The following is a 19661-nucleotide window of genomic DNA, read 5'->3' as shown; positions in this document are numbered from 1 at the left end:
AGAGAATTGTTGATTTCACCTTCTTTTTTCTTACACGGAAATAAAAAGTCAACAGCTCTGGAAGTAAGGGGAACGTATCACAATCAAGCTCCTTTTGTCTTTAATCCTTGCTGAAGGACAAGATTTATCCCACACCTTCCACGGATGTATGGTAGCAGAGAATAATTTTGGAACTACTCTAATTAAAGTCAACTTGGGGATAGTGGCACTTCTCTAATTGTTTCTGAGACATACGCATTAGCAACAGAGAGTGTTCTGTTGTCATTGCAAGGCCCCTACGGTGACGACTTCAGAAACAGAACTGAGTGATGTCACCATGGCAATTTGGGAGCAGCTGCCTCTGTGCAGGTTTAGCTAGGAGGGACAGAGAAGCGTGCTGGATGTGATGAAACCACGTGAGGATTTGTGGATCCCACCTTGAGGTGCATAGAGAGGGCCCATGCTCTTCTGTAAGTGGTTTGATGCTTGGCTGAGGCAAAAAATGTGTTTTTATTGTGAATACTTCGTTTTAGTATTCTGTAGTTTGTGTAAAGTCCTTTCTCAAGCATTAAGTTTGGTACTTTTGCTCAGTGATGTAGCTGCACAGAGTGACAGATGCAATGTATGGGTGAGGGCCTCTGCACGTTCTCTTTTTCCTACACACGATCAACAGATAAGGGTGGACAAATAAGAGTGTGCTGTGCTCCTGCCATACGCCTCAAGTACTAAAGCATAAACAAGAGACTTAAAAGTACCCCTGTCACATTAAAATTCAGGACAGCAATGTACTTCATCAAATGGGCTGACCTGTTGAGTGTCTCAGGATGTGGTGTATGAAGATGCACTCCATCTGCTTCCAGATTAGCACTTGCAGTGAGCAAGCTGCCTGACCTTAACATTTTTCATTTAATTTTTCACCTCAGTTTTGCTGGTTCTCCGTGATTCATTCTTGGTCTAGAAAGAAAAAAACAAAAAAACAACAAACAAAAAAGTGACCTCAGATCAAAATAAAAGGATTTCCTTCTCATTAATTACATGTTCTTAACTTGACAGATTTGGTTATTGACTAAGAAAGCAAATATCTGGCCAGATATGGCCAAATATCTGGCCAAATGAAACAAGCAGCTAGCTTGCTGGAGACACTGTCTGGGAAACAGTGAAAACACTTGCAGACAAAAACATATCAAAGGACTAACGCTTTGAGCTTAATTCTAAACAAACATCATAAACTCAAAACTCTTGTTTGTCTTCCTAACAGGCTGGTATAGTAACATGTCACATTGGATGACTTTGCAGCATAGATGTCAGGAATGCAGCTTGGGATCACCAACTTCTACTTAGAGTTTAGTTTGACGGGATGAGCAAGTAATTTTTCCTGGGTTGATGGAAATCTGCTCTAAAGTCTGTTTTCTAACACTCTCATAGATACTTCTCTGTCCATCGCTCTGTCCTGCCAACTCTGCTGTGAGTGTGAAGTTGTGGCAAGAGGGATTTCCTCTTCCTAATTTGACCTGGTGGACACCAACTTTCCTACTAAATTGCCGACGTTGCTGAGGAGGCAGCAGTATCAAAGCCCTGTTGATGAAGATAGAAAAAGCTTGGGGAGGCTTTGGCATTTCTGTACAATGCTGCTCCCTGATTGTGACCCAAGACTCAGATTCTGAATGAAGCAAAGCAAGCTAGAAGAAAACTGTATGTCCTGGTAATTTTTTATTTTCTTTTATTGTATATTTTCATTCTTCACCTGTAAGAAAATCTAAATCTTTAAACCACTTGTTTGAAAACACAGTTTTATGGAAATGATTTTGGGTGTGCTCCTTCACCTTCTTTGGAACCTGTTTAACCTCGCTTCACTTATAGGAGACCTATGCTCAAATTTATGCTTACCGTGATAAAGCGGTATTCTTTTGGTATTCTTTTCTTTGATGATTGCACGTGAGGCTGAAAAGAGTTTTCAGGATGATTCTTCTTTTCCTTTGCAGTCTCCAAAACTCCGTATTATAGCTGATCTTCATCTCTGATCTGAAGAGCTTCACAGGCCAGAAGAGAATTGAGATGAAGAAGGAAATAGAGAATGCTGATGAATATTTCCAATTACCACCCGTAAGTTTTGTGAAAGACTCAGGTGCATTTCTGTAGCGGTAGAAAGTTAATAAAATAATGATCATGCACTTGAAGGCAAGTAATGGTATAAAAATGAAGAATGCAAGGCCCTGGTTAAAGACAATCTTTAGGCTGCTTCCAGATCAACACTTTATTTGCTTATTCCACAACCTCATCTCCACTTGCTTAGAAGCTGTGAAGATTGGAAGTACACTTAGTGTTTTTCATCCACTCTGTGTAAACTTAGAAGAATTTTCACTGGCTATAAAAGCAGAAAAGACAAACAGACCCTCCTCTGGGGCTTCAGAATGCTCCTAAGATCACCCAGACTGGATAAGCAGAGATGCTCCAGTATAGGTGCATATAGATGCACTACAGATGGTGGCAGAGATGCTCTAGCATAGACGTGACGCACTTTGACAGCATCTTTTCTCTGACAGCAACTTACGTCTTGGTTCTTCACATCAAACCAGAGCAGTTTCTTTGCCTCCGGAACCTGCAGACTGACCTCTCGTGTGTATCTGTGGTGGACTGAGGGTAATGTTTGTAACACACCCTGATGCTGTATTCACTTTAACTTGTAGAAAAGAGAGCAAGAAGCTTCACAGCAGTTTCTTAGGTGCCTGTCTGTCTGTCTATCTATCTGTCAATTTATCTACCCATATGCATAGTTAGTTAGTTATTTATTTACTTTTTTAAAGACATCTTTTGTTCACTAACATGAAGCCTCTGACTGTTACTAATGTATGGGACATACCGTGACAGCATAATAGTGTATAAATACCTTTCATCTCATCCTTGCTATTGTTACTGTATTTTAAAAATAATTGTGCACATAATTACCCGCTTTTACTCTGTTTTAAAAAAATACCTACTTACTCGATTATAAAATCCTATAAAAAGGGGTGAACTCAAAAGGAAAGAGAAGCCAATTTTCATTACATTTCTAAATTAAACAGCTAATCCTGATAGATTCACTCCCTTTCATATAGAACACTCAAGAAATAAAACAGTAAAAATTCACATAATACTTCTTTTATAACAAGATTGCATTGCACAATAGTTCTTTGCCTAACCCTGCAGTTACCCCACAGGCACTGCAATTGCTTACTTGGTCTTCTCCTTTACTTGTTTTCAAGGTTTACTTTTCTAACCACTCCTTAATGTTACAACATTGGATTTATTTACCTCCTTAGATATCAAGAGAATAAAGCATTTGCTTCATAGGACAGCACTTTGATGCTTTACGGGGCTAATGACCAAAGTTCTCAAAGCACTTTTCATCCGTGATTTAGATATTTCTCCATCTTTCCATCTTCCTTTAGAACTCTTAACTGAAGTATTAGGTGAAGAAGAACACTGAAACCAGCTGAAGCCATAGCAGACACAGGTCATAGCAGCCACAAGCATAGCAGACACAGCCATAGCAGACACAAGGACAGGCTTCTGTTAGGAAGTAATTCAGAGTGATTCCATGGTGTACTTTAGACAGATTTACTCTGGTCCTCTGGACTAAGCATCCCCAAAGGGTATTTCAAAGCTCTCTGAATGATCTGTCATTATCTCTTACACTGTAGTCTCCATTAGGAAAGGGTAAATATTCATTGCCCATGTGGAAAGGAACTGCTCAGTTAGTTGTTTCTAACCAAAATCTCTTGATTGTGTTCTATTTACAGAAGCCACTTGGCTAGCCAAGCCAAGTTTCATTGAAAATGGAAGTAGTGGAACTACTTCAAAAGCGTGCTTCTGCTTCTAAGCAAAACTGCACTGTAGCTGGGGACACAGTAAGACGATGTGTCCAAGGCAGGGTGGAATTGAAAGTCACCTGTCTGAGCCACAGAAAGAAGTCAGCGATTCCCAGTTTGAGACTCTTGCTTGACTAGTGACCCAGCAGCTGCAACGCTTATGATTACCGCTGACGGATTCCCATGAATAGCTTATTCCCAGTGATATAAGCTACGAGAATGACTGAAGCGATTTGAAGTGACGGTTCTCCCTCTTCGGCATTCAAGTTTGTGAAAGAAAGGAGAAGAGAGGAGAAGAAGAGAGGAGAGGAGGAGAAGAGAGACAAGAGGGGAAAGAAGGGGAGGGAAGGAGAGGGGAAGGGAGGGGAAGGGAAGGGAGGGGAGGGCAGGAAAAGGGAGGGCAGGGCAGGGGAGGGCCGTGTTGGGGAGTATAGGGGAGTGTAGGGGTGTGTAGGGGAGGGGAGTGTAGGGGAGGGTAGTATAAGGGAGTGTAGGGGAGTGTAGTGGAAGGGAGTGTGGGGGAGGAGAGTGCTGGGGAGAGGAGTGTAGGGTAGGGTATTGTAGGGGAGGGGAGAGTAGGGGAGAGGAGTATAGGGGAGGGGAGCGTAGGGGAGTATTGGGGAGTGTAGGGCAGGGGAGTGTAGGGCAGGGGAGTGTAAGGGAGGTGTAAGAAATGGTCCAGCAATTCGTGCCACTAAGGGGTTTTGAAGGGTTAACATTGAGGCCTGGGTTTAGGCGAGAAAAGAACAAAGGGATTTCTTCGGAGAAAAACTGCTGACTTTGCACGGATGTGCAGTAACTTCTGATAGCCGGCCAAGAGACCACTAGATAAGGAGGAAGAATAAGAGCCTTCCTGTCTCCCTGTCTCCCTGGACCACTAGATAAGGAGGAAAATATGAGCCTCCCTGTCTCCCTGTTCGAGCGGCCCCTGAGAAAGTAACAGAGACTGATAAGCAGGCGACATCGGATTCGGGAAACCAATTATAATAACCTTGCCTCTTTTAGAAGTAGTAATAAATATGTATTAGCCTAGGAGTATAAAAAAGTAGATGCCTTACGTAACGGGTGTGCGTCCCGGTGGAGCAGAGACTCCCGGCGCACCCAGCGCTGTTTGCTTGCCTCTATTCGTTTAATAAATTGTAAACTCTGATTGTAATCCTATTTGGGACTCAGTCATTTATAACAATTGGGGGCTCGTCCGGGATGGTCTTGGTTCCTGAATTCTGACTTGATCTAGGAGGGGCGCCCCCACCATTTGGTGGCTCCTGTTCGAGTCAGGTCAGGGCTAACACCATCTTGAACCTGAATAAGGGCAAGCAAAGATTTAGATTTTTTTATGAGCTCCCTTTGCCGGCTGCAGCACTATATTTTGCCCGTAATTCTGCGCGCGAAGATCCGAACGAAGACGACGGAGTCGTAAGTATTTAAGGCGTATACCGTTCGGTTGGGTGGGTTTCGGTTGCCTGTGTGTGTGAGAGTGTGACTGAGACGGAACGTAGTTCCGAAGCGATTGTGGAGGTCTTCTAACCGCGGTTCCAATCTCCCGCGAGGGACTTGGCCGGTGAAGGACCGAAGCGATTCCTATAGGATTCGTGGGTGGGTGATAGGTCCTAAACCCCCTGCAAGACACTCTCACTAAGGCAACCAAGGGCTGTAGGAATTGCCACAGTAAAATTCCTAGATGGGTCAGACAAAATTGAAGACCCGGGACCAGAGAAAAGGGAGCAAATTACCAGACATACCACCAGAAAGTCCATTAGGGATAATGATTAGAAATTGGAACGATAGGGGCCCCAGAAAAGGGAAAAAGTAAATTAAAAATGGTTCAGTATTGTATGACAGAATGGCCAAAGGAGCCTTTAAGACCACATGTCTTTTGGCCCGTTTTCGGATCCTTTGAAGACTGGGTTTGCCAGGCCTTAAATATACATGTTAATTCAAAGGAACCTTTTAGCCAGGAGGAAAGTGATTATGCAGGATTATGGATCAGGATCTCACGTCCTTTTCCAGCCTCAATATTTACACTAAAAGCAGACGAGAAGTTTGACGAAGAAGAGAACAAAAAAATAAAAAATAAAAAATAAAAAAAAAAAAAAAAAAAAAAAGGAAAAAGAAAAAGATGATGAATGGGAGTCATTGGATAACCTACCACCTCTATATCCTAACAATCCACCCCCGGTGGTGCATCTTGTAATCCTGTTTTGTTCTTAAATGTTTTGACTGTGTCAAGGAGGAAGGTGGGAGCATTATCTAAGTAACAGTTTAGAAGTTTGGGTATATTCGCGGTGGTGTTCACTCAGTTTCCCAAGTATCGGGGGAGGGGGGCTGACTGATTATCAAAGTGGTAGAACGGAGAGTCACTTCTTTGGTGGTTCGGGCCTGAGCCCTGGGAATTTGGTAAGAAGGGGGAGAGCGAATTTATTTAGGCCTCAATACCTTTTTAAACCCCCATCTTGACGGATACACAGGAGTGATTCCTTGTTTTGTGTAGGCTTACTAACAAAGTGCATGAGAAAAATTAGCATTTGGCTTGAAATTCGGTCTTATTGAAATGTAAATTTTGTGGAAAAGGTGTTATTGTTTGTCTAGAAGACAGAAGGCTGAGTGCTTCAGGTGTTTTTCCGAAGTCCTGCGGATTTATGATTGGAATGGGGCTCATTAATAATCTGAAATAGTAAAGTTTGTATGTGGAAAGAAGAGTTTAATCCCAGAGAATTGGGACATTTGGGAAGAAGATTAGGAAAAGATAGTAAAAACCTGCAATAAAAAGGTTTGCGTGGAAATTGAAACAAGGGACAGTAACTAATATAAATAAATAAAAGGGAATGGGAAATCAAGGAAAAGGGGAAAATCCAAAAAAAAAAAAAGGCGTCCTAAAAAAAAAAAAAAAGAAAAGCCTCCTTGGGTGCATAGTGGCACATTGGAAGGATATTGTTAGAAATGGGGGCACAGAAAGCAAGAGGACTTTCACTAAGTATTGCAATCAATGGTGGCCACTATATAAACTAAATGGCCACTTTATGGGTCAATCGACTATAACAGTGTCTTGCAATTAATGTTTTTGAGGAGAGAAGGAAAATAGGATGAAATGTTGTATAGTGATATGTTGTTTCAGCATGTTGGAGGGAAAAGGTTTGGAATTAAGTTGGCCCCTGACTGAGCCTTTGGTGTTGGCATTAGAAAAGTACAGGCTGGAGGAAGATAAAGGAAGTGTTAAAAGGATTGTTGAAGGCGTTAAAGGTTGTGTGGCATGTAGTATTTAACAGAGCTGTTTGATGCTGAATGAGCAGGGAAAGAGGATGTAGGAATGTTAATAGTTCCGCCTCAACCCGAGGCTGAGATCTCTAAATCGCGGGTGTGAACCCTCTGGGGCAGGGGGACCGTGATGGGTCCGAGAGAGTTGTCGTGGAAACAGAAAAGCAGCTAACTCTTGAAACAACCTGAGTTCCTGTGTGAGTTCAGATTGCCAATGGGACCGCTCAGGGAACTTCCAACGATTGCATTCCCCTGACCGACCCCCCCCCACTGAGACCCTAATCACCCCGGAAATTATGTAAATACCAAAATCTGGTTAAATTGGCTATTGGGAATTGAGAATCTGTTCCAAGAAGGTCCAAAAGAAACCCCTATGGAATTTATGGAATTTTTGAATTTCTGGACCAACTTTGAAATGCAATGAAAAAAAAAAAAAAAAAAATGGACCTGGCTTAAAAAAAAAAAAAAAAAAAAAAAAAAAAAAAAGAGAGAGAGGCAACTGGCTAGCCTCTTTCCAGGGCAATCAGCCCCTGATATCAGAAAGAAATTGTCTTAGGCTGCAGGACAAACTTACAACAGTCAGGAATGATGGGGACCTGGGGCATCTACCCTAGCAGGTCCACTAGTTGAAATAAAGCTAGGAAACGAAGACAGAGGCTTGAATTTTTTGTTGGTTATGGGAGCTTCTTTCTCTGTGTTAATTAGGCTGTAAATGTAATAGGAGCAACATATTCAGTGTTAAATAGTTTAAAAGGACGATTAGGAACTAAGACAACTACAATAATTGGAGCCACAGGGAAAGAGGAGGAATGGTCATTCTTACAACCCCTTGATTTGCGTTTTGGGGGTAAGGAACTAACCCATGAATTTTAGTATGTACCAGAATGCCCGATGCCACTCTTGGGACGGGATCTATTAGCCAAATTAGATGCAACAATAACCTTTGAGGATGGAGAATTAATAATGAAGGTACCTGAGTCCAAAGTAGGCCAAATCCTAATGATCAAAGATAAACCCTTTGTTAATATTCCAAGAGAAGTAGAAAATGCAGTTATAGCAACAGTACGGGAAACAGATGTACCAGGGAAGTCGAAACTGGCACAACTGGTAAAGGTGGAATTAAAGGAAGGAGCCAAACCTGTTTGAATCAAACAATATCCACTTAAGATAGAAGCTAGGCACAGGAATGGTGAAAATTATTGACAAATTTCTCAAATATCAGATTTTGGAAGAATGTAAATCGGAATACAATACTCCAATTTTTCCAGTAAAGAAGCCGAATGGCGAGTATAGATTTGTACAAGATCTTAGAGCAATAAATGAAATAACAAAGGATATTCATCCGGTAGTAGCTAATCCTTACACATTGTTAACATCTGTGAAAGGGAAATATAAATGGTTTACCGTGATAGATTTAAAGGATGCCTTCTTTTGCATACCTCTTGATAAAGATAGTAGAAAATTTTTTGCCTTCAAATGGGAAAACATATTGAAGTTTTTGGACCACATATGGTAACAACCGTTTTGGAACAAAGGGGGGGGGGCACTGGTTATCACCCAGCTGGATGATGAAATATCAGGCAATCCTAACTGAACAAGATGACATAACCTTGAAAACGACTAACCTGTTATATCCAGCAGTATTTCTAGGAACCGTTCCAGAAGAAGGACCGTTGGAACACAATTGTGTGGAAATAATCGAACATACGCCAGCCACAAAGATTTGAAGGATGTACCCCTTGAAAGGTATTCAGTGGGAATACCACACTCCGTGGCACCCACAAAGCTCAGGGAAAGTAGAAAGGATGAATCAAACAATAAAACAACAATTGGCTAAGTTAATGATCGAGACACAGCTGCCCTGGACGAAATGCTTACCATTGGCACTTTTAAACATAAGAACTAAACCACACAGTGAGACTGGATTATCATCATATGAAATGTTATATGGTATGCCTTATTCTCAAGGGATGCCCCTAGGGAACAATGTAGTTGAGGATCATAGTATCCAGAAATACATAATTACCATTGGAAGGAGATTACAGGAGATAAGATAAATTGGGATGATGACTCAGACACCACCTTTAGGATTTGCTATTCATAAAATACAACCAGGAGACAAGGTCTTAATAAAAACCTGGAGAGAAGAATCATTGAACCCCGATGGGAGGGACTGTACCTTGTTTTACTTACTACTGAAACAGCTGTGAGAACAGCAGAAAGGGGTTGGACCCACGCATCCAGAATAAAAGGACCAATAACTACCGAAGCCTGGAGGGTTGAGTCCACTCCTGGGGAACTGAAACTGAGACTAAAGAGGAACTGATATCCCAGCAATGAGGTTCTGCATGAATTAAGGGCACTGGATAAAGAGGACAAGGCTGAAGGGAGGAAAGGGAGAAGGCAAGACCGGGGTAGGACCCTCCACTGCGGCGTGTATGGTCTACCGAGGGAGGCAACCCCTATGGGTATTGACCGCCGAGTGAGAGTGCCTCGACCGGACTTCTCCCACACCAAGATCAGTTTGTCCTGAGAAAAATAACATGAGAACCTTTTAAACCCATAATAAAATTGTGATTAGTTTTTCCAGGAGCTGGATCACCCTGAAGGGCTGAATGGTAACACAAGCTCTGAAAGCGGGCCCAACCCCATGATTGAAGGCGCTTCCCACACTCTCAAGATTGGACGGCGAAAAAGGCTTATAATATGACAGGTCGCCAAAGAGAACTGAATTGTGACTGTAAGTGGAAACCCAACATGGGAGCTTGGAAGCGTGCATATACGAGTACAAACGGGGCAGACATTGTAACAGGACCACTCGGTAACAAGGACACTCTGTATTATCACGCCCCAAAGGGTAAAGATGGATGGGATGGTCATTTTCCAAACGGGACGTGGGCCCTAAAGGGACATTATTGGGTGTGTGGCAAACATGCTTACAAGAGGCTACCTGGAAACTGGTCGGGAATATGCTATGGGGGGTACATAAGACCCTTGTTCTTTTTATTGTCACAAACACAAGGAGATCATTTAGGAATAAGATTATATGATGACCTGAACAGAGTGAAACGATCTATAGATACTTCCTTAACCGGGGGTAGTGCCCAAAAATGGGGAAAGGATGAATGGCCTCCTGAAAGAATCATACAGCATTATGGGCCAGCCACCTGGAACCCAAATGAGTTGATATCAGGAGCCCGAGAACCTATTTATAATTTGAACCGAATAATTAGGTTGCAAGCTATCCTCGAGGTTGTAACAAATCAAACAGCGACAGCCTTGGATCTTTTGGCTGACCAATCCACTCAAATGAGAAATGCTATATTCCAACATAGAATGGTCTTAGACTATTTACTAGCAGAAGAAGGGGGAGTATGTGGAAAACTGAACGATTCTAATTGTTGTCTACAGATTGATGATAATGGAAAAGTGGTCAAGCAGATAACAAAGGAAATTAGAAAGTTAGCCCACGTCCCAGTACAAACTTGGAAGGGTATGGATTGGGATTTCTTTTCATGGTTGCCTGGTGAACCATGGGTTAAAAGGATGCTGTTTTTATTTTTATGTGGTGTAATGACATTATTGTTTATACCTTGTATGATACCTTGCTTTACGTTGTTGATACGGCGAGTAATAAATAGCACCCAATTTGTGATGACTTCAGTGGAGAGAAAAGGTGACGTGTCGATAATGATGCTTAAGAAGTGGACACCCCGAGAACTGACTGATGAAATCCAATTGTTACTGACAAAGGTTGAAGGAGAGACACGAATTGATGATTAAAAAAAAAAAAAGGGAGGAATTGTAAGAAATGGTCCAGCAATTCGTGCCACTAAGGGGTTTTGAAGGGTTAACATTGAGGCCTGGGTTTAGGCGAGAAAAGAACAAAGGGATTTCTTCGGAGAAAAACTGCTGACTTTGCACGGATGTGCAGTAACTTCTGATAGCCGGCCAAGAGACCACTAGATAAGGAGGAAGAATAAGAGCCTTCCTGTCTCCCTGTCTCCCTGGACCACTAGATAAGGAGGAAAATATGAGCCTCCCTGTCTCCCTGTTCGAGCGGCCCCTGAGAAAGTAACAGAGACTGATAAGCAGGCGACATCGGATTCGGGAAACCAATTATAATAACCTTGCCTCTTTTAGAAGTAGTAATAAATATGTATTAGCCTAGGAGTATAAAAAAGTAGATGCCTTACGTAACGGGTGTGCGTCCCGGTGGAGCAGAGACTCCCGGCGCACCCAGCGCTGTTTGCTTGCCTCTATTCGTTTAATAAATTGTAAACTCTGATTGTAATCCTATTTGGGACTCAGTCATTTATAACAGAGGGGAGGGGAGGGAGGTGGAGGGAATGGGAGGGGGAGGGAATGGGAGGGGCGGGGAGGGCTACCCTAAATAAAATGGCCAAATAAATGACATTTTGGATCTGGAGCCAAATATTTATGTTGCCATTCATTCCACAACCTGATTTATCACTGCAATGTGCGTATTGCACAGTGCCATTAAAGGTTTGGCATGCACAGAGGGGGCTGAGTATTTTCAGAAATAACTTTCCTTAATAACTGAATCAAGACTTCTGCTGTAATGCAAAAGATCAGGTAATTGATTAACATAGGGATGGCAGCTGAGCAGGGGAAACAGCTTCAAAACTTCCAAACATTTCCTTTATACAGAACTACAGCTCCTTCTTCTCTGCTCACCGCTTATGAAAGTTTCTCTCACCTGCTTAGTAAGCAGAAGCAGTAAAATGGGATTTAGAGGATCCAGCTAGAGCAGAAGTGCCACTTAGAGGAAGCAATCAATTTATAGGTAGTGCAGTGTTTGAAGAGAGTTTAAGCGGCTTTCCAAGGAACATATACTAGTGCAAAGCAACCGATTTATCTGACTCTCCAATGAAAGAAAAGGAAGTGCAAAGCAGCAAATGCTTGAGAGAGGGAAAAAGAGGTGCATCTCAGCTGTCTGGGGGGAAGAAGGCAGTCAGCTCTTAACAGATCATTTGCCATCTAATTTGTTTCTCAAAGATGTAACATTTAGTTAAGACAGTAGCAGTTTACTACACGTGGTGCTGACAGAGGTTAAACAAAAGACACAAGGGCAGCAAAATCCCTCACTTGCTTCTCACACAAGGACAAAACTGTTATGGGAGAGAAATGCAGGTTACTTTCTCAAATCTCACAGCACTTTTTGACACCATTGGCTACGGGTTACCTCTTAAGTATTTGAAGATTTCAGTAGGGCTGACTGATTTAGATGTGGATAGGTTTAAATCACACTTGTCAATGTGCTATTAATGTTGAACCACAGCCATTTTTTTCCCTAGACCTCTTAATACGCTAGGCAGTCCCAGGAAGTGTAAAACTTTGACCCGTGCTCTCCAGCATTTGCGTACTGCACTTTCTGTAGGTTCCTTATTCTCTAATCAGAATTCTGACAATCTCCTCAACAGCATACAGATAGAAAATCCACAGACCCAGATAAAACAGGCTCCCATCCGCTTGTATGATTGTCAGACATGCATTCTTTTATATTAACTGCTCTTGTCTTACTCCCTTCAGATGAAACATAAATAACTTCAGCTGACTTCTAAACTCTACAGACAGCTCTGGTGTTGCTGTGTGATGGAATATGATTTTTCCTTACAAGCCACCAATTATTTCCATGTCTTTTCTGGACCTTGGGATCTCTTTTGGGAGCTACATTACTCAGACAAATACAAGAAGGCTGAGATCACCACTGCCTCAACATAATGCAAAGTTTAAGGCCTTTATGACAGCCAGTTTGCAAATGAATGCAGCCCCATCTTCTCAGCGTTTTGAGACAGATGACTACCCAACACTGAACTGTCTCAAGGTTTCAAACTGAGACAGCTTTGTAGAAATAATAGAAAAATTTCATTACAATTGGCCTAGCATGGAATTTATTCTTAAAAAGTTTGCTAGAATATACTTGTAGACTTCAAAACTAGTACATCATCATTTGAACACTCCTTCGTCTACACGACTATTCTCCAGAAATACCAAACTTTTAGTCCTGGCAGTTAGAGCTAATCAGTCGTATTAGCTAATCAAATTCCCTGATCAGTCACATGAAGTCTGTTGGTGACATCTGTTCTGAGCTCTACAGCACTGGTCAGCTACTGACTTGCGGAAATCAGACTCTATCTAGAACCTCAGAATGGTTATAAAGCAGGTCTGTTTATTCGGCGCTGCGCACCCACGCCGGGCACAAGGGGGATAGCTCCACCTAACTTGCGCACCAACAGTTGCAGGGAGTCCTATCTGGAGCTTTCTCTGGACTCGCCACGGATACATAGACTTCAGAGCTTAAGATGTTACTTTGATTTCCATTTTCCCTTGTTCCAAAGAAACTTTTGCATCCAATTTTTCCAGCACGTCCCTTCCTAAGAAGAGCCTAAGCAAATTGGGTAAGTAGAAAAACGGATGGATTCCCATCATTTTTTCCCCAATTCCAATCTTGAGCACTGCCAAAAAAAAAAAAAAAAAAAAAAGCCTTTTCCTTTTGGCCAGTTGCTCTGGTAGAACTAAGCATTTATCCCGGGATATTCAGTTTTTCAACATTGTATAAGCCTTCCTGCTCTCACTTCCCTCCGTTTTTCATTTCTTTTCTTCCTAAGACACCCGTGAAAAACTTAAGAAACCTCCTGGTCAATAACTTTCTTCAGACAGCGTCAATGATATCACAGCAACCCAGACTTATTTAACTTTTTCTTTAAAATAGCTAACACAGATTCTGTATCATTCTCACACAGACCAGGAAAAAGAGAACGTGCAGAGGCCCTCACCCATACATTGCATCTGTCACTCTGTGCAGCTACATCACTGAGCAAAAGTACCAAACTTAATGCTTGTGAAAGGACTTTACACAAACTACAGTATACTAAAACGAAGTATTCACAATAAAAACACATCTTTTGCCTCAGCCAAGCATCAAACCACTTACAGAAGGGCATGGGCCCTCTCTATGCACCTCAAGGTGGGATCCACAAATCCTCACGTGATTTCATCACATCCAGCATGCTTCTCTGTCCCTCCTAGCTAAACCTGCACAGAGGCAGCTGCTCCCAAATTGCCATGGTGACATCACTCAGTTCTGTTTCTGAAGTCGTCACCGTAGGGGCCTTGAAATGACAACAGAACACTCTCTGTTGCTAATGCGTATGTCTCAGAAACAATTAGAGAAGTGCCACTATCCCCAAGTTGACTTTAATTAGAGTAGTTCCAAAATTATTCTCTGCTACCATACATCCGTGGAAGGTGTGAGATAAATCTTGTCCTTCAGCAAGGATTAAAGACAAAAGGAGCTTGATTGTGATACGTTCCCCTTACTTCCAGAGCTGTTGACTTTTTATTTCCGTGTAAGAAAAAAGAAGGTGAAATCAACAATTCTCTTCCTCCGAGTTGGGAATATGAAATAACCTCAATTATCCAGGAAGCCTTAAAAAGGAAACTATATTTTTCCTTGTTAAACACCTTGTTTCTTCTGAAAAATTTTCCAGTACTTTGCGGCTGTGGTGGTTTTAATCGTGTGGGCAGCCGAGTTCCACCACGGCCACTCTCTCACTCTCCCTCCTGAAAGAGAAAGGGGAAGAAGCAGGTGGTGAGCAATTGCATTGTGCATCACTTTTTTCATACACATTATTATTATTAATACTATTATCATTATCACTATTATTATTGTTATTATTATTTTCCTGTCTTAATAAGCTGTCTTTATCTCAACTCACGGGCTTCACTTTCCCGTTTCTCTCCCCCATCCCAGAGAGGGAGGGGGGAGGGTGAGCGAACGGCTGTGTGGTGTTTAGCTGCCAGCTGGGTTAAACCACAACAGTCCTTTTGGCGCCCAACATGGGGCTCGAAGGGTTGACATATCGACAGATTTGACCAGAGTGTGTTAAACTACAATTGGTATAAGTATTGGACCTGCTTAATAGTTGCTAGTCACAATGTTGGTTGCCTTAATCTCCAGTCTGCTGTGCCTGTTTTCCAAATTGAGTTTTTTAGCACGTTACTTTCTGTATGTGCTCCCTGTTGCACTGTTTATCCTTTCTGGGCCCTGGTTTAAGATTGTTATGGTACTGTGCGGTGTAACAATGGCTTATGGAATGATGAAATTTCTGGTCATGACTCTAACCTGGTATTTGTACTCAGCACTGTCGTCGACTCTATACTTTGGAAGCCATATCTCAGAAACTATTAGCAATTACACCTATTGCCTTTTTTCATCAGGGAGCCAAGCCGTGGAGGGGACAGGGGAAGACATTTTTCCCTACCTGTTCACTCTCCCTTTCTCCTTCACCACCCTCTTATCCCCCGAGCTAGTTATGGTGGTTCTCCGAGATGTTGAATATCCTTGGGATACTCAGACCAGCCTGCTCTTGTTGTTATGTCTCCTGAATGCGCTTCAGGTTTTGTTGAGGGTTAGACAACTACTTAGGAATCTCATCCGGAGATCTGTCTTGAGGCGGGATAGTTGCGAGTGGCACGGAGTGTGGGAGGATATGGGCAGGTTTCTAGAGCAGTGGTCACCTCCAGTGTTTTGGACATTCACCCCTGAACAACTGCAAAATCCTAAAAAGCTGGCAGAATGCTTGAAAAAAAGGCGTCATGACTCTGGCAGTTCCAAAGTGACACAAAACACTGTAGCGTGCTGGGGTCTGGCTTGTGCCTATCGAGCTGCAATTGATGCTACTATCAACCTAGTGACAGACCCTGCAGCCGCTCCAGCTCCCACAGCTGTTCCAGCTCCTGCAGCCGCTCCAGTTCCAGCTCCTGCAGCCGCTCCAGTTCCAGCTCCTGCAGCTGTCCCAGTTCCCTGCAGCCGTCCCAGTTCCAGCTCCTGCAGCCGTCCCAGTTCCAGCTCCTGCAGCCACTCCAGCTCCTGCAGCTGCTCCCACTCCTGTGGCTGGGTCAGAGAAGTGAGCTGTAGCAGTCCAAGTTGCCCCTGCAGAGGGTATTCCAAGCCCTGTGGCAGACCCTGTGGCTGGGTCAGAGAAGCGAGCTGTAGCAGTGCAAGTTGCCCCTGTAGACAAGGTGAAAAAATGGTATACTCAGGTCGTTTAGAACGCAGACAGTCTTCTGCTAGGTCTGGGTATAGAGAAGACGAGGCTGGGCCATCAAATGTGCAGGAGGATGAAGATGAGGATGGGGATGTCGAAAAATCAACAGTAACTACCTGAACCCTATACCAGCGTGAGCTACGAGACGTGCGAAAAGATTTTGGTCGCTGTACAGGTGAGCAGCTTGTCACCTGGCTGCTCCAGTGCTGGGACACCGGAGCCAATTGTGTGGAATTAGAGGGCAGGGAAGCCAGGCGGCTGGGATCCCTTGCTAGGGACGCATGCATTGACAAAGCAATTGAAGATGGAGCACGATCTCACAGCCTCTGGAGGCATCCCCTGTCAGCTGTGAAGGAAAGGTATCCCTTCAAGGAAGAACTTGTATGTCTACCAGGCAAGTGGACCACCATGGAGAAGGGAATTCAGTACCTGAGGGAATTAGCCGTACGGGAAGTAATTTATAAGGACCTAGACGGCGCACAAACATCCACAGATCCAGATGAAGTCCAGGGTACACGACCCATGTGGCAGAAGTTTGTACGGAGTGCACCAATCTTCATATGCCGGCTCATTGGCAATAATAACCTGGAAAGAGAATGAGGGACCCACAGTGGATGAAGTGGCTAAACAACTCTGGCAGTACGAAGAAAGTCTCTCCTCTTCCCTACAGGCCTGCGTCTCAGCTGTGGAGAAACTCTCTGAAGAGTTCCACCAACTCAAAGAGAATTTATCTTCCCCTCCACCTGAACGCACCAGTGTCCACCAGCTAAAAGAGAATACTTTGGAGAAACTTTCTGAAGAGGTCCGCCGACTTAAAGAGAGTTTATTTTCCTCCCCACCTGTACAAACCAGTGTCTCAGCTATTAGGGTTAAACATTCATCTGTGCAAGGAAGACAATATGGTGGGCACACCCCCCGCGCCACCCTGTGGTTTTACCTACGTGAGAAAATGGGATGGAAAATCTACTGCGACCCTAGAGGCACGGGTACGTGAGTTGCAAAAGAAAACAATTGGGAAAAAGGGGTTCTCTGAAAAGTTTGCTGTTCCAACTTCCAGCAGGCAGTCCTTTAAACACAGAAACGAAGATTCTGACCAGGACTAGAGGGGCCCTGCCTCCAGCCAGGGGGAGGAAAGGGACAACCGAGATTATTGGACTGCGTGGATTCGATGGCCTGGCACGTCAGATGCACAGAAGTATAAGGCTTTAGCAGACACCGGTGCACAATGTACTCTAATGCCATCAAGCTGTAAAGGGCCAGAGCCCATCTGTATTTATGGTGTGACGGGGGGATCCCAGCAGATAACTGTATTGGAGGCTGAAGTGAGTCTAACCGGTAATGAGTGGCAAAAGCACCGTATTGTGACTGGCCCGGATGCTCCATGCATCCTTGGCATAGACTATCTTAGAGGAGGATATTTCAGGGACCCAAAAGGGTTCCGCTGGGCTTTTGGCATAGCTGCCTTAGAGACAGAGGACATTAAACAGCTGTCTACTTTGCCCGGTCTCTCAGAGGACCCTTCTGTTGTGGGGTTGCTGAGGGTTGAAGAACAGCAAGTGCCAATCGCTACCACAACTGTGCACCGGCGGCAATATCGCACCAACCGAGACTCCCTGATTCCCATCCATAAGCTAATTCGTCAACTGGGAGCGCAGGGGCAAACCCATCTGGGCTGCTGCATTGTGGCAAGATATTGCTGCCCGGGTAGAGAACCTGGTTGTAAAGGTACGCCATGTAGATGCTCATGTGCCCAAGAATCGGGCTACTGAAGAACATCAAAACAACCAGCAGGTGGATCAGGCTGCTAAGACTGAAGTGGCTCAGGTGGACCTGGACTGGCAACATAAAGGTGAATTATTTATAGCCCGATGGCCCATGACACCTCAGGCCATCAAGGTAGAGATGCAACCTACAGATGGGCTCGTGATCGAGGGGTGGACCTGACCATGGACACTATAGCACAGGTTATTCATGACTGTGAAACATGTGCTGCAATCAAGCAAGCCAAACGGTCAAAGCCTCTTTGGTATGGAGGACGATGGCTGAAATAGAAATATGGAGAGGCCTGGCAGATTGATTACATCACACTCCCTCAAACCCGCAACGGCAAGCGCCACGTATTTACGATGGTGGAAGCAACCACCGGATGGCTGGAAACATATCCTGTGCCCCATGCCACCGCCTGGAACACTATTCAGGGCCTTGAAAAGCAAGTCCTATGGCGACATGGCACCCCAGAGAGAATTGAGTCAGACAACGGGACTCATTTCCGAAACAACCTTATAGACACTTGGGCCAAAGAACATGGTATCGAGTGGGTGTATCACATCCCCTATCATGCACCAGCCTCTGGAAAAGTTGAACGATACAATGGACTGTTGAAGACTACACTGAAAGCAATGGGTGCTGGGACATTCAAAAATTGGGATACACATTTGGCAAAGGCCACCTGGTTAGTCAATACTAGGGGATCTGCCAACCGAGCTGGACCTGCCCAATCAAACCTGTTACGCACTGTAGAAGGGGATAAAGTTCCTGTAGTGCACGTAAGAAACATGCTGGGTAAAACAGTCTGGGCTACTCCTGCCTCAGGAAAAGGCAAACCCATTCGTTGAATTGCTTTTGCTCAGGGACCTGGATGCACTTGGTGGGTAATGCAAAAGAAGGGAGGTCCGGTGTGTACCTCAAGGGGATTTAATACTGGGTGAGAATAGCCCATGAGTTGAATGTTAATTATTATATAATAATAATTAATAAGTATTTATAAAATATTATATAAAATATATAATATATAAAATATAAAATATTAATATATAATAATTAATAATAATAATAAGAATGCCTTATTCTCTTGATATCTAAGGAGGTAAATAAATCCAAGGTTGGAACTTATATTTTATATTTAACATTTATTTGACCATTTTATTTATGGTAGCACTCCCCTCCCATTCCCTCCCTCCCCTCCACTCCCTTGCCCTATGATCCCCTCCCCTACGCTCCCCTCCCCTACACTCTCCTCCCCTACACTCCCCTACATGTCCCTTCAGTACCCTACCCTACCCACCCCTCCCTTCCCTTCCCTTCCCTTCCCTTCCCTTCCCCCTTCCCTTCCCTTCCCTTCCCTTCCCTTCCCTTCCCTTCCCTTCCCTTCCCTTCCCTTCCCTTCCCTTCCCTTCCCTTCCCTTCCCTTCCCTTCCCTTCCCTTCCCTTCCCTTCCCTTCCCTTCCCTTCCCTTCCCTTCCCTTCCCTTCCCTTCCCTTCCCTTCCCTTCCCTTCCCTTCCCTTCCCTCCCGTCTTCTCCTCCTCTCTGCTCTCTTCTCTCCTGTCTTCTCCTTTCTTTCATAAATTTGAATGCAGAACAGGGAGAAGCGTAACTTCAAATTGCTTCAGTTGTTCTCGTAGCTTGTATCACTAGCTGATTCATGGGAATCCATCAGCAGTAATCATAAGCGTTCCGGCTGCTGTCTTACTAGTCAAAGAACAGTCTCAAACTGGGAATCGCCGA

General features: G+C 43.8%; 1 long non-coding RNA gene across 2 annotated transcripts; it reads right to left on the bottom strand.

Annotated features, from left to right (window-relative positions):
• Nucleotides 1–131: 131 nt before the first annotated feature.
• On the bottom strand, nucleotides 132–17766 carry LOC136789148 (uncharacterized). 2 transcript variants are annotated; one of them, XR_010827974.1, is made up of 5 exons: nucleotides 16586–17766; nucleotides 15371–16119; nucleotides 14041–14669; nucleotides 1867–2009; nucleotides 132–933 (listed from the first exon to the last, which is right to left on the bottom strand). It is a non-coding gene; the product is annotated as an uncharacterized lncRNA (long non-coding RNA). The 2 variants fall into 2 exon arrangements; XR_010827973.1 differs by having other exon boundaries at nucleotides 15809–16119; nucleotides 16586–17762.
• Nucleotides 17767–19661: the final 1895 nt, after the last annotated feature.

Source organism: Anser cygnoides, chromosome Z (assembly GCF_040182565.1).
Source record: "Anser cygnoides isolate HZ-2024a breed goose chromosome Z, Taihu_goose_T2T_genome, whole genome shotgun sequence".
Lineage (NCBI taxonomy): Eukaryota > Metazoa > Chordata > Aves > Anseriformes > Anatidae > Anser > Anser cygnoides.
Note: the sequence above shows the minus strand (reverse complement) of the source record. Positions and strands in the feature narration are given on the sequence as shown.